The sequence below is a fragment of the Pistacia vera genome, unplaced genomic scaffold (assembly GCF_008641045.1).
Source record: "Pistacia vera cultivar Batoury unplaced genomic scaffold, PisVer_v2 Contig398, whole genome shotgun sequence".
Taxonomy (NCBI): Eukaryota; Viridiplantae; Streptophyta; class Magnoliopsida; order Sapindales; family Anacardiaceae; genus Pistacia; species Pistacia vera.
This window is the reverse complement of record NW_022196221.1, coordinates 1,237,216-1,250,481: the sequence shown is the minus strand read 5'-3', so window position 1 is coordinate 1,250,481 and position 13,266 is coordinate 1,237,216. Positions and strand designations below refer to the sequence as shown.

The following is a 13,266-nucleotide window of genomic DNA, read 5'->3' as shown; positions in this document are numbered from 1 at the left end:
ACTGAAGGGTTAAAATGCATATGATTATTATCATATATTATAGACTAATCCGCCGACTTTATAATCATTAGAGTTTGCTGAATTTTCCATTAAAAAAAAAAAAAACCTTATAGACCTTGATCGAAGGTCCTAGATGGGGGTAACATTACCCCAATTTGCAAACTAATCCCTTGACCCTACACCCCTTTTGAGATAGTTTATGGGAATTTTCGTGGAAAATACGAAAATCAAGATTAAAAAAAAAAATCATCACGAATAAGGGCATTTTAGTTGACAACTTATTATACAAAAACAAAAAAAAAAAAAAAAAAAAAAAAAAACCCTTATTTCAACCATGATTGAAGCATCCTGATGAGAGTATATCTTAACTTAACTTTATACCCCATTTGAGATAGGTTACGAGAATTTTTCTCATTACAAAAGCATCGTCACCTAAACTATGATCAAACAGTCTAAACGCAAATTAACATTTCTCAACTACAGACTAATCCCTCGACCTTATACTTCGGTTAAAATATGTAATGAGGGTTTTTCTCATAACCAAAAAAATAAAAATTCCATCAAAACCATGATTGGAGGTTCCATATGGGGTGTAATGATACCCTATATCTGCATAATTTTGGTTCCGAAAATTTTCTAATTACTCAAAAAAAAATAAAAATTTTTAAAGTACCATTTTGTTTCCTCTTTCATATTTAATAAATAGTTCTAAATTATTTGTACAATTTTAATATAATGTACAAAATACCTTACAGTAGTGGAAACTCCGTACTAATCACAAATTAAGAAGACATATTAATTTAATTTAAATTAATTATTTAATTAGGTGTTGTACTTTCGACAGCCTCTGCAAATTTTTATTAATTTATAATTTAATTTGATCACAACTTGAAAAAAGCTGTAATCCATGCTATGAAACAAAAGAAAACAAGTTTAATTAAAATTTAATCTATTGCTAATTACAATTAATTGATTAATTAATTTAATTAGGAGACAGCTAAGGCCTAAGTGTGACATTGTACAATCTGATAGGGTTTAAATTATATTAATTAAATCAATTTGATTTAATTTAATTAAAACCTAATTCCTTTCTTGGGATCTGGATTCATGCATGGATGGAACTAGTGAGTGGATTGACTATCATATTATAATATTTTGGCGGATTGAGAATAATTAATTTTTAATAAAAAAAATTAATTCAGTTTAATATTATTTTATGTTGGAATCTAATCTATTACTTGTTTGAATTGATAATCTATAAGCTTATAAATGGGGTTATTTTTAATACATAAATCATTTATTTCATTGAAATCACCAAATTAATGTGTTAAGATTTGATTTTAAAATATCTAATACAAGATCTATTTTAACAAATTTATTTAATTGGCTTATATTTTTCTTAAAGAATTGTCTTCAAGATCAATAAATTTCAAACGATTCAGCAATTTATTTAACCCTTTCTTCAAGGAAATAAAGCAGAAGATATTTCTAAAAGCATCCAATATTAAAACTTTATTTTTTCCCCTAATTTTAGTGAAAAGTAGCAAGCTTTATTTAAAGTCAGTGCTTTGCTTTAGTCCCATATTTCAACAATTCAACTTTAATTTTTTATTTGTAAGTAAATGAGCCCTAAAAATTGTTCCAACTTTTCTAATTTACACATATAAACATCATAGATAAATCGAACTAAACTGAACCATTCACCTAACACCGAAAGATCAAGGAAGTCGGTGACTGAAGCCCCTATAAATCTAGCGTTTTCTCATAGAATGACTTGATGAAATAACACGTCTATAAAGATACGGACTCGATACACCTGAAGTTATGCAATTAAAGGGTCATAAAGCTCCAAGTAAATTTTGTGCTTAGAAAAACAAGTCCGGAAACAAAACCATGAACCCAAGAATTTTTGAACATAATATTGTTGAGAGTTGGAATGTTAGATGAAGTATAAAAGGAGAAGGGCACCAACCCAATTTCCAAGATAAATTGGATATTATTATCTCATTTGGGTCACTAAAGAGCATGTATTGTGCACTTTGTCTATAATAAAGAGCCAAGTTTGGAAAGATTTTTCTATATCTTTTCACCCATTATCCTACCAATTTGTATTTGTTTGGTTAAACACCACCATTATGAGATTAAGACTTTTAATTATTGATAGTTTTAGTCCTGGTCCAACCTTAATGTGGTTTTTCACATTTTCATTCACTCTTTGTTTATTGTCAGTAAGATATTATTCGGCAATACACACTTATAACCCAATCTCACAATTTTCTTTTACAATCTCGACGTAGTAATTCACAATTGATCAACTCGTAAATGATCCCACTCTCTTGCTATGAACTCACCTATTCAATTACGAATTCATCAATTACGAGCTGTCAGTCAGATTGTGAAAAAGTATGTGAGATTAGGTCTGAACTATGAACCAATCTTTATTGATGAATTTGATATAATATTCAAAATTGTTTTCATTTTCTGATTTTACATCAATTTCTAGAACACCTTTAAGGCCATTTTGAAAGAAATCAAAGCTTCTCGTCCTCACGTGTATTTGATTTTACGCTATATACAGAGAGTGGAACCAAAGCAGAAATTCGAAGAACACAGAGAATGAATAGAAAACAAATTATACAGAGGACCTCTTTTATTTACCCCACTAAGAGGCCATAGAGAACACCTTTAAGGACTATTTTGAAGAAATGGAGGCTCATGTCCTTAATAAATATGAAGTGTATGCAAGAGTTGCATAAATGCATAGAGTTTTTTTGGCATATGCACTGAAAGGAACAAAGAGAGAATGAATGAAACAAATTATCAGAAGAAAGGGCCAAAACAACTCCCGACTTGGTCACAATCAATCACTAAAAAAGTCCAAATCAAAATCTAATCAAGAAACCCTTAGGAAAACAAATTGGCATTGTATATTTAACATTTTATAACGAAGTTAAACAACCTTTATGTATAAATAACAAGAATTTTAAAAGGGATACAAGAGATACATACATTAAACTGGTAAGATACAAAGGCAAATTTTCATGCCACATTTTTGAGTTTTTTTTTTCAAGTGGGAAAGAGAGGGAAAATTTTTAGGCAGCTGAATGGAACCTTACCTACCACCCTCTTTCTTGGTTTCAAAGAATTCTAGTTGAAAACTGCTCGAATCGCATTCGTTCGAATGTGGTTTGTTGTTCTATGCCTTGTTGCTTAGTTCGGGGGCTTCGCTTATGGTCATATCAACCTTTCGACTGTACTGAAACCTCCTCATCAGTGGCAATGGTGGATTGTGAGTCAAGCCCGGAACCGGCTTGAATCTCCTTGAACATTGCCATAACCTGAATCATTGTTGGTCGTCTCCAATCGGCGTCTAAGCATACACGCTACACGCAAGTGTTGCAGAACTCAATCTCTAGGCTTGAATCTTCTTTCATGAGTTCTGGACAAAAACATCGCTTATTTTGAGTTTCGCGTGCTGCTTCACCACCACCCGACAAGGTTATGTCACCAAAATCTGCTAATCTGTTGGCCTTTTTCCTGTTAACAACTCGAGCAAAACTACGCCATAACTGTACATCGCCTTTGGTGAACATCTAAAGCTTTGGTAGTACTCGGGAGGGAACATAACCGGGTGTGCCAGCTAGCGTGCTGACGCTCAGATGTGTACCATTCACTCATAAGTCTAGCCTTCCAAAATCGGACACTCTTGCTTCAAGGTGTTCATCGAGTAAGACATTACTCGATTTCATGTCCCTGTGTATAATGTGTGGGGAGGCAATGTGGTGAAGAAAAGCTAACCCTCTTGCAGCTCCAATGGCAATTTTCCTCCTTGCAGCCCAGTTTAGCTTGATCCAGCTCTCTCTTCTTATCATGTAAAACATCTTCTAAACTTCCATACCTCATTTACTCATAACCAAAGCCGCTCTTCCCCTACCTTGCAATAGCCCAAGAAGGTACAGGTTCCGGTGCTTGATTTTCCCAATGGTTTCCATCTCAGCTGTGAATTCGCGTCACCTTGTCCACTGATATTTTAGTTTCTTGATGGCTACAATGCTTCCATCTTTCAGTGAGCCTTGTAGACATCACCAAAACCACCAGAGCCGAAAGACTGTCATTGTGGAAGCCATTGGTGGCTTCAAGAAGATCTGCAAAGGTGAGCTTTCTTAGGGGCTTCTCAAATGTAGCAAGGTTAATGCTTAATGCTTCGCGAGCTCCAGTTGCTCCAACTGGTGTTTGCAGTGCCAGAATGTGAACGACTGTCGATATAAACATCAGAGTTGAATCTTTCTTTTTTTCTCCTTTTTTCATTTCCACACCAACTATGATCAAACCGAAGATGCAGAAGAGGGAGAACAACAATCCATTGCAATGCTCCGCACAAGACAGCCGGTCTCCTATCAGACTTCTTATGCTGAGAATTTGCACTTGACGCTGCATCTTTCCCACATGGGGGAAGAGGCAATCCACAAACCTGAATTGTTGACAAACTTCGTAGGTGGAAAAGTTTCGAGCTGTCCACCTTCAGGAATCATTCCAGTGAGATGGTTTGTTCGACAGATCACCCTCTGCAAGAAAGCTAAGAGAACTCATTATGTCGGAATCTCCCTTCAAGATTATTGCTCGACAGGTCAAGAATGTTAAGAAGCGTTAACCCTCCAAGCTCTGATGGAATAGTACCCGAAAAGATTGTGCCCCAAATTCAAGATATAAGATTTGACATGCTCCCAATCTCCACCGGAATGGTTCCTGACAACATATTGTAGGAAATATCAAAAACATCATCGATCCATTGTTGTTAAATGTGGGCTGGTGGACCTTTATACACTTAGTGAAATTACGGGATTCCTGATTGAAATTCTGTTCAACTGCTCCTGTCTACCTCCTGCAAACTCAAGCAATTTCCTGCTCCATGGCACTCTTTACTACCATCATTCTTAATGTACACATATTTCTTCCCCGCGATAAAATTCACCGCTATTTTACCAGATTGTTTGAACAATGCGGAGATGGATCCGCTTAAGTTATTGGTAATAGATCCAACCAAATCAAGCTCCTACAATCACCGAGCTCCGCGGGATGCTACCATAAAAGGATTGTTACTGAGCTTGAGAATCGCGAGGTTCGAAAGCTTGCCAATCCACCGAGGAATCTCACCACTCAGCTGGTTATTCGACAATGAGATCCAAGTCAAATTGGCGCAGTTGCTTAACCAGAAGGCACTGGTCCCGACAACTGGTTGAAGTCAAGAATCAATGTCCGCAATGTTTGAATGTTACCAAGTTCCTGTGGGATCTCCCCATGGAGATTATTCAACCACAGCTTCAAATCCTGAAGCTTGGACAGAGCCCCCAAGCTTGAAGGGATAGTTCCGAGAGAAAATTGAAGCTCAATGGAGTGAACAACTGTGAACAGTTTACAAGAGTTGGAGGAATGGAACCAGCAAGTAAATTGTTAGCAAGATACAGCTCTTTCAAGAGTTTTCCAGGATCCTGACACAAATTAGCCGGTTAAACCTGAGAAATTATTTAACTCAGATCTAAAGTCTCCAAATTGGTGATTTTTGACAAAGATCGGGAAGAACACCAGTGAATTCATTAAAGGATAAAACAAGCTCCTTCAAGCTACTCATTTGCAAGAAAGTGTCAACAGGCAATTCACCTGAGAATTTGTTATTAGAAATATCAAGAGAGGCCAATGAAGAGCAAGAACTGAACTACTGGGAACCGTACCCGACAATTATTCGAAGAAAGATCGATCTTGACAAGACTTGAACAATAATCAGCTAGTTGCAGGAATCTCTCCTTGAAAAAGATTTTTTCCCAGGAGAGATACTGCAAATTTGCAGCTGAAGAAAGCACGAAATTGACCTCCAATTGGTTGCTTGAAATGTTCAAGAAAGAGCTTTTCACAGGTGAGATTGCATGAACAATATCAAAACTGACTTGTTAGCTGAGATATCAAGATCGCCAACGCTAAACAACACCAAAAGCAGGTACAGACATTGAGATGTTGTTTGCAAAACATCCGAACTTTAGATTCTTGCACTTGACACATTTATTCCTCCTGTAAATTTGTTACCCTTCAAAGCTAGCAACTTTAAGTCCTTACAACCATTGTAGACAATCCATGGAACAACATGGGGCCTGAAATCTGATTATTGTACGAAAGATCAAGAGACTCCAAACTGAGCTTCAACCACCAGACTCTTTCCCTGAAAAAGCAAGAAGATTACTTGAAAGATTGAGACTTTTCAAGCTTGAACAAGAAACCAAGTTGGACAAACGAAGAGAGGCCGATAGCTGTTTTGAGACAGATCTATGGAGGTCAAATATAGCTGCACTTAGATCCAGAGGGAGAATGTTGCCTGAGATTGGTGTTTTGCAAAGAGAGAGTTTGAGATTTCAAGAGTCAAGATGATAAAGCAACAAATGAATTAGTGTTTAAATGAAGAGAAGTGAGGTCTATTGAAGAAACTCTTGTTTCATTCATTGCATTTTACACCATTGAAACTACATGGTTTCTGGTTTTGCTCCCAGTTTTTTCAGCACAGAAGGGTCTGGTAAGCAAGTTTGAAGTTGATCAACTGTTGACATCCGTGTTTGTTGCTGAAGAAGAAGAAGAAAGAGAAGTTTCCGAAAGAAGTAAAAGAAAGAAGGAGAAGAAGAAGAAAGAGTGGTGAGCCAGCCTTAGAAAGCTGAGTTTGAAAAAGCTTAAAGCTTAAAGCTTTAGAGGAAGAACTCTTTAGGATTAGTTTCAGCCATTAGAGAGAGCTCAAGAATGTGGAAAAGGAAGGCTGTGTGGGTTCTCACTTCTCGGTTGTTTGTTGTGTTTTTTGTTTGAGAGCTTTATGTGTTGGATTTACGCTGTGGAGAGAAGAGGAGAGAAAGAGAAGAAAAGAGATAAAAATAATTACAAAGGCGAAAGTGTAGGAAATCAAATGAAATGGTATGAAGTGAAAAGAACTAAAGTTTTGAAGGGAGTCAAGAAGGGTATATATCCAAGTTGAAGAGTGGACACACAGCACTGTTGTTCACATGCCATGTGACACTCTTGTTTCATTTAGTTTAATTAATTAATTAACATTAATAAATGTTTTTAAATTTGTAATAATTTTTTATTAATTTATTTAATTTTATTATTTTTTTTTTTATGTTTATTTTTTCCAAGAAAAACTCTTGACTAAACTAGGGTTTTGGGTCTTTAATCTTTATAAAATTATGGATTTTTTGTCTTTCTAGGTAGTTTACAAAGAACGTGAGTGAGTGAGATTATGAATCAATCAATCTTTATTATTAAATTAAAGTGACCTCATATTGGTACTTGTTAATTGGGTTCCAAATTATATAAAGTTTTTAATTATTTCCATTTATAAAAAAAAAAAATTAAAATAATCAATATCATCACTACCAACAATTGTTTGTAGATTTTAAGGTTCTAATTATGAATTCGAGTTTGTAAAATAGCTTGGAGGTTTTTCGATTGTAAAAAAAATATTTATATATTACTTCATTTGTTCAGTTCAATATAAGGAAACAAATTGTTCGGAATTGAATAATTATTATATTAAAAACAGTATTTTCACTCTTTGATAATTTACATTAACATTTAAAAAATTAAATTTTTTTATCGAATAATTACTCTGAGTGATAAAAATACATATTGTTTCCAGAAAATTAAGGGAAAAAAAAAAACGTTTACCACGTATATTTATATTGACTTAATGTTTAATTTATCTATCTGAATATAAATAATTCTCAAATACAAACGTCCATATTTTTTAAAAAATACAAATAAAAATTTAAACATTGATAATTAATCTTAATATTTTTAATATCAAAATTAAACATTGATAATTTTCAACTTAATTTATATTTAAGATCTACTATTTACATCCGCACCTTATAATTTTCGTGGATCGGAAATCTCTATCTCTTATTGTAATAACTTGTTGAAGCTTCCACCTTAAAACAGAATATGGATTTGTTTTCATGAGGTGATGATATGTAATATGATAAAGTTTTTATATTTTATAATAATTATTTACTTCTCTCTCTCTATGATGTTTTCTTCTTTTATTTATTTTTTATTTTTAATATTTAAGTTATTTTATCTCTCTAGAACTGTCCTCTTGTCTCTCTAGCTTTTCTGAGCGTACGTGTGATCAACGATTGATCCATCACTGTCCATTATGAGATATCCTCTTAATTTATATTAATTAATTTAATTTAATTAATGCTCTTTTTGTTCATGAGGATTAATCTACTCATTTTGTCTTCTATTACTTTTTTTTCTCTTTTCTTTTTAATTTTTAATTTTTTTTACTTTAAGCATTGCAACAAGAGAGTTCATTTCATATTAGGTTTTATTTATATTTATTTATTGTAATAAATAGATAATAAAAATAAACTATTCACAAGATATGTCAAAAAAATTAAATTAAATTATTTAAAAATAAAAAATTTCTAAAACTACATGGGTTTTTTCTAGATGAGAAAATGAATAAAGTGAATTTTGTCTTTTAATACTTTTTTTAAACTCCATTTATGAGAAATAAAAAGGGTAGAAGACAAGGCATATTTGGCTTTCATTAACACAATTAATGATTAGTGATTTTTGTTTCTTCATTTAACTGCTTTTGATTGCAATATTTTAATGCATGTTTCATCAAATTTTATATATTTCATTTACATTATTGTATCTCTTCTCTAGGTACACTATATTTGGATATACACATTTTAGATGATAAAATTTTAGACTTATGATCTCTCAAAGATAGACAAAATTAACCTATAATATAAAGAACCAAAATTTAGGGTTGGTAACTGTTGTCCCACATATAATAATTACATAGGCAAATTAACGTGACATTATCTAGTATATCATCCATAATTCATTTTTATTGTACCATATGATTGATAGAGAAAGATCAATAATATATATATACCATTGTAATTATGAATATATCAACATCAAATTAATTGTATAAAATAATATAATGAGCGAACGATATGTTCCTACCCAAGGTTAAGCAAGATGTCAAGTTCTCACTCCTAGTTTCATAAATTTTATATTCTCACCTTTAAATTAACAGAAAAATGTATAATGAAACGGTGGAAGGGTAAAATAGCCATTTAACCCACACAATTCCAAACCACACCACAGTCTTCCCACTCCTCTCCCTCCCTCCTTTCTCTCCCAAATCCGATTAACCACCTAACATCATCCTACCATTGTCGCCTCTTCTTTTTCTTCTTCTCCTCTTTTCCTCCTCTCCTTCTTCTTCTCTTCCTCCTACTTTCTTTCTTCTTCCCTCTTCTTCACTCTTCTCACTTCTCGGAATAGGCTCTGCGACGGTTGGATTTGGCCGTCGTAAGGCCATCACGTTGTGGCCAGTGGCCACATTTGGCCACAACGTGATGGCCTTACGACGACCAAAATCCAATAGCCTCCATCTACTACCAGGATACCCTGCCGCTAACCTTTGTCCTTCTAGCCATTTTGCTTCGTCGCAGCCAACCATTTCCACAACTGTCGTTGCCGCAGCTATGTTTTGGAAAATTGTTGGTTGTTGGATTTTTGTGAGAGATTGAGGACGAATTTTGATTTCTGGTTGATTTGTTGAGGTGTTTTATTGTTTTTGCTGCATATTATTGGTTTTTTTAGGTTGATTGATGGATTGAAGTGAGTATTTTTTAAGTTTTCTGTGACTACCCCCCAACTGTTCAAGAAAAGTCTGAGGGATTTGCTTTTGCTTTCTGAGGTGGCTGGTGAGGTAGAAGTGCTACTGCACAATTGGGCTTTACAGATGTAGCTGGCTGGTGTGATTGGATAAGAGTGGTGGTTAGATGCTGGGTGGTCATGGTGATTGTGGTTGAGTTTTGGGTGGCTTTGTGGCTGAGTTTGTGGTATTGGGTGGTGGTGGCTGGATATTTATGGTGGTGAAAGGTGGTGGTGGTTGGGTGGCTGTGAAATCAAAAGTCAATGACAGTATAATAAAAGCATAATCGCAATTGTTTCAGAAGTCAAAAATCATTAACACTGTTAATTTAATGGTGGGAATCTGAAGTTTATGAAACCAGGGGTGAGAATCTTACATTTCGCTTAACCTTGGGTGGGAACATGTCGTTTACTCTAATATAATTTATCGTACAATAATGTTGGTGGTGTTACCATATCACCACTTGTATCAAGATCACAAATTTGCAAATTTTTACATCTAATGACATTTTCACAAACTTATCTCTTTTTCGGCTTTGTTTATTATTCTACAATCTCAAAGAGCATCTTTACGGTCATGTATTGATACAGTCAAACAGTAACAAAACCCATATTTTTTATCAATTACGATCATAAAAAATAATTCTTTTAAAAAAAATACTACGTGATTAAAATTTTATCGAATGGGATTTACAAAGTTGTAAAATTTTATTAATCAAATTTACATAATTATATAATTTTATTGATCGACGTACAAATAAACGACTAAACGAGTAAGGCCGTTAACCCGCCTACAAAGTTGTAATGGCAATACTGTCCTTACACTGTCACTCGCGCTCGTGTATCAAAAAGACTGTCCCAAACACTGACCATATTATTAATTATGTCGTCACGCACTCCCACTCTCACCTGTTGCGAGGGCGTCGCACGCTCCAATCAGCCGTGGGCCACGGCGTCCGATAAGTGACAAAACAATATCAATTTTCTAACAGGTTCCGCCTCACCATGTACCTGCCAAGTCACTTCATAGTTAAATTATTGGTGCGTGGTTTCCACGCGCTGTAACTAGATTCTCTTTCGTAAATATTAATTGTACTTGGCAGAATGGTCACTGTACAATGAGGTCCATTTGTCTCGCTATTTATGACCGTTGATCGGATCCGACTGTGGAAGTTAATCTGGTGATGTTTGAAACTACCAGTGGTTGTCTTCATGTATCCAACAGTAAATCTAGTACTCTGGTGATTAATTACGTAATAGTCCTTGACAGTGAAAGCTTCGTAATTGTTTCCGAGGCTGTTTCAGTAAAATCAAAGGTTTTCAGGAGTTTTTTTTTTAACTGAGTTGAGAACAAAAGTACAAAACAGGAGTGTCCAGTTAAACAGTTTAACTGCGGTTGAGTTGAAAAAGACTGAGGGTATTTTCGTAATATGCGATTATTTTATTTAATCGAGATTACACATTTGCCATTGCCATTAAATGTGTTTACAATGTTTTTAAAGGGTGTTAACGGTAAAATCAATAATTTTAGAAGGGTACAAAAAACTTTTAAATGACACGAAATTTTAATAAAATTCCATCGTGAAAAATATATTTCAGGGAGAAAATCTTAGGGAGAAGACAATATCGTCCTATTCACAAGAGAGTTTTTTATGCATCAAGTATATGTACAATTAATCACGAGACACGTGCAAATTATGATATCGACAGGTTTTTTGAATTCATTGACGCTGATGATAATAATATTATTAGCTACATTTAAATATTTCGTTCTTCTTTTATAAGATATATTTTTTTAGTTTATATTAGCATGTGATAGTCTCTTTTACTTAGATTTTTTTAAGAAAGGAAAAAAAGTGAGGGATATTTTCGTAATAAAATGTGAATGTTTGTCCAATTTGAGGAATGAGCTGTTACAACTTAGAAATAATAAGTTTCTTTGTTCAACAGATGCCTACGTGGAATTCTGGTCTGGGCTGTTGCAGGCCCAATCATTATTTTTTTCTCCTTTTTCTAATTTAAATATAATTTTTTATTTCTAATACTAATAATGATTCATTATTTTTATATATTTAATCCCAAATCTCAAATTAAGAAAAAATTATTTACCATTTTCATACAATCATATAACATATAATTTATAATACCAAATTATTTTTAGTTTCTTCAACTAATTTCAACCAAAAAATATTAAATTTGACAATGAATTTTTTTTCTTATTAGAAATACTCATAAATTAATCGACGTTAATGAAAATTATGAACTTAAATTAGAATTAAAAATAAATAAATAAAATGTATTTTTTAATTCTAATTTAAGTTTAGGGTTTATAAACTTAAATTAGAATTAAAAAAAAAGTATTTATTTATTTAATTTAAATCAAGATTTTTGTTGCATCAATTAATTCAAACAATTTATTGCAATTTGCAAGTACACATTAGGTTGAATTAATTGAGCTAAAATTCTTTAAAAAAAATTAAAAAATGTCAATATAAAGGACAATTGAACTTCAATTTGAGTAGGTTTGATATACTTGATCAAGGGTCCCAATTCATTAAGAGTTTTGCAATTTAATTTCAACAAAGGTTTTACATAATTTTAAATTGAATGTAAAAATGATTTTCACTTTTTTTTTTTACTATGGCATTTGGTAAGTAAAAAAAAAATATATATATATTATTTTCCTATAATTGTTCTGAACATCTAACTAACTTCTCATGAGATGTCACATTAGACGTGTCAAATGTATATACCTCATAATTGATTTATAATATATATAACGAGATCAAATTTTAGACTGTCATTGGTGTTAATAAAATTCAAACCTTTATTACATATAAAATATTAATTTTAGTATGAGGATATGATCAAGAATTCAACTTTTTTTTTTTTTTTTTAAGTTTTGACATAATATTTTAGACAATTAATTTATGTAGACGGTCAAGATGTCCATATTTTTAAAACAATAATTGAGCGGTTGAATTATGCATTTAAGTGGTTGAAATTATATTAAAATTAGAGAAATGTTATTTAAGCTCTAATAAAACACTTTCTAAACCCTAATTTAATTAAAATTCATTAAATAAAATTATATTCCTAAAATACCCTTATCTTCTTCACCTTATTAATTTAACCTTTAAAACAAATCTAAATAAAGAGATTATGTGTAACAATAAAAATTAGCTCACAATCTAATCTTTCAAACTTTCTCTCACAACCTCGACATTCGCAATTGGCCCGTCTGCCCAATTACGAGCTGCCACGTCCAAGTTGTGAGAAAAAATTTATAAGATTAGGTTGTAAATGTAATATTGCTCTTTGTTCGATTTAGGTCCAACCTTGTACATATTTGTTTTTGGACTTTACACAAGTGGTTTTAATCCAAAACATATTTATTTCATTATGAAGACTCAAGTCTTATAAATTGAATCTCTGAGTTCATTTGCACCATCATGTCACGAGCCTTTTTTGGTACCAGTTGTTAAATATCAGTTTCAACTAAATAGATATTATCTGTTTTGGCTTTATGTTCACACGAATTTATTTTTA

The 13,266-nt window shown here is 32.7% G+C and overlaps 1 pseudogene; it reads right to left on the bottom strand.

Moving 5' to 3' along the window:
• Positions 1-3,124: 3,124 nt before the first annotated feature.
• On the bottom strand, positions 3,125-9,520 carry LOC116141359 (annotated as a pseudogene).
• Positions 9,521-13,266: the final 3,746 nt, after the last annotated feature.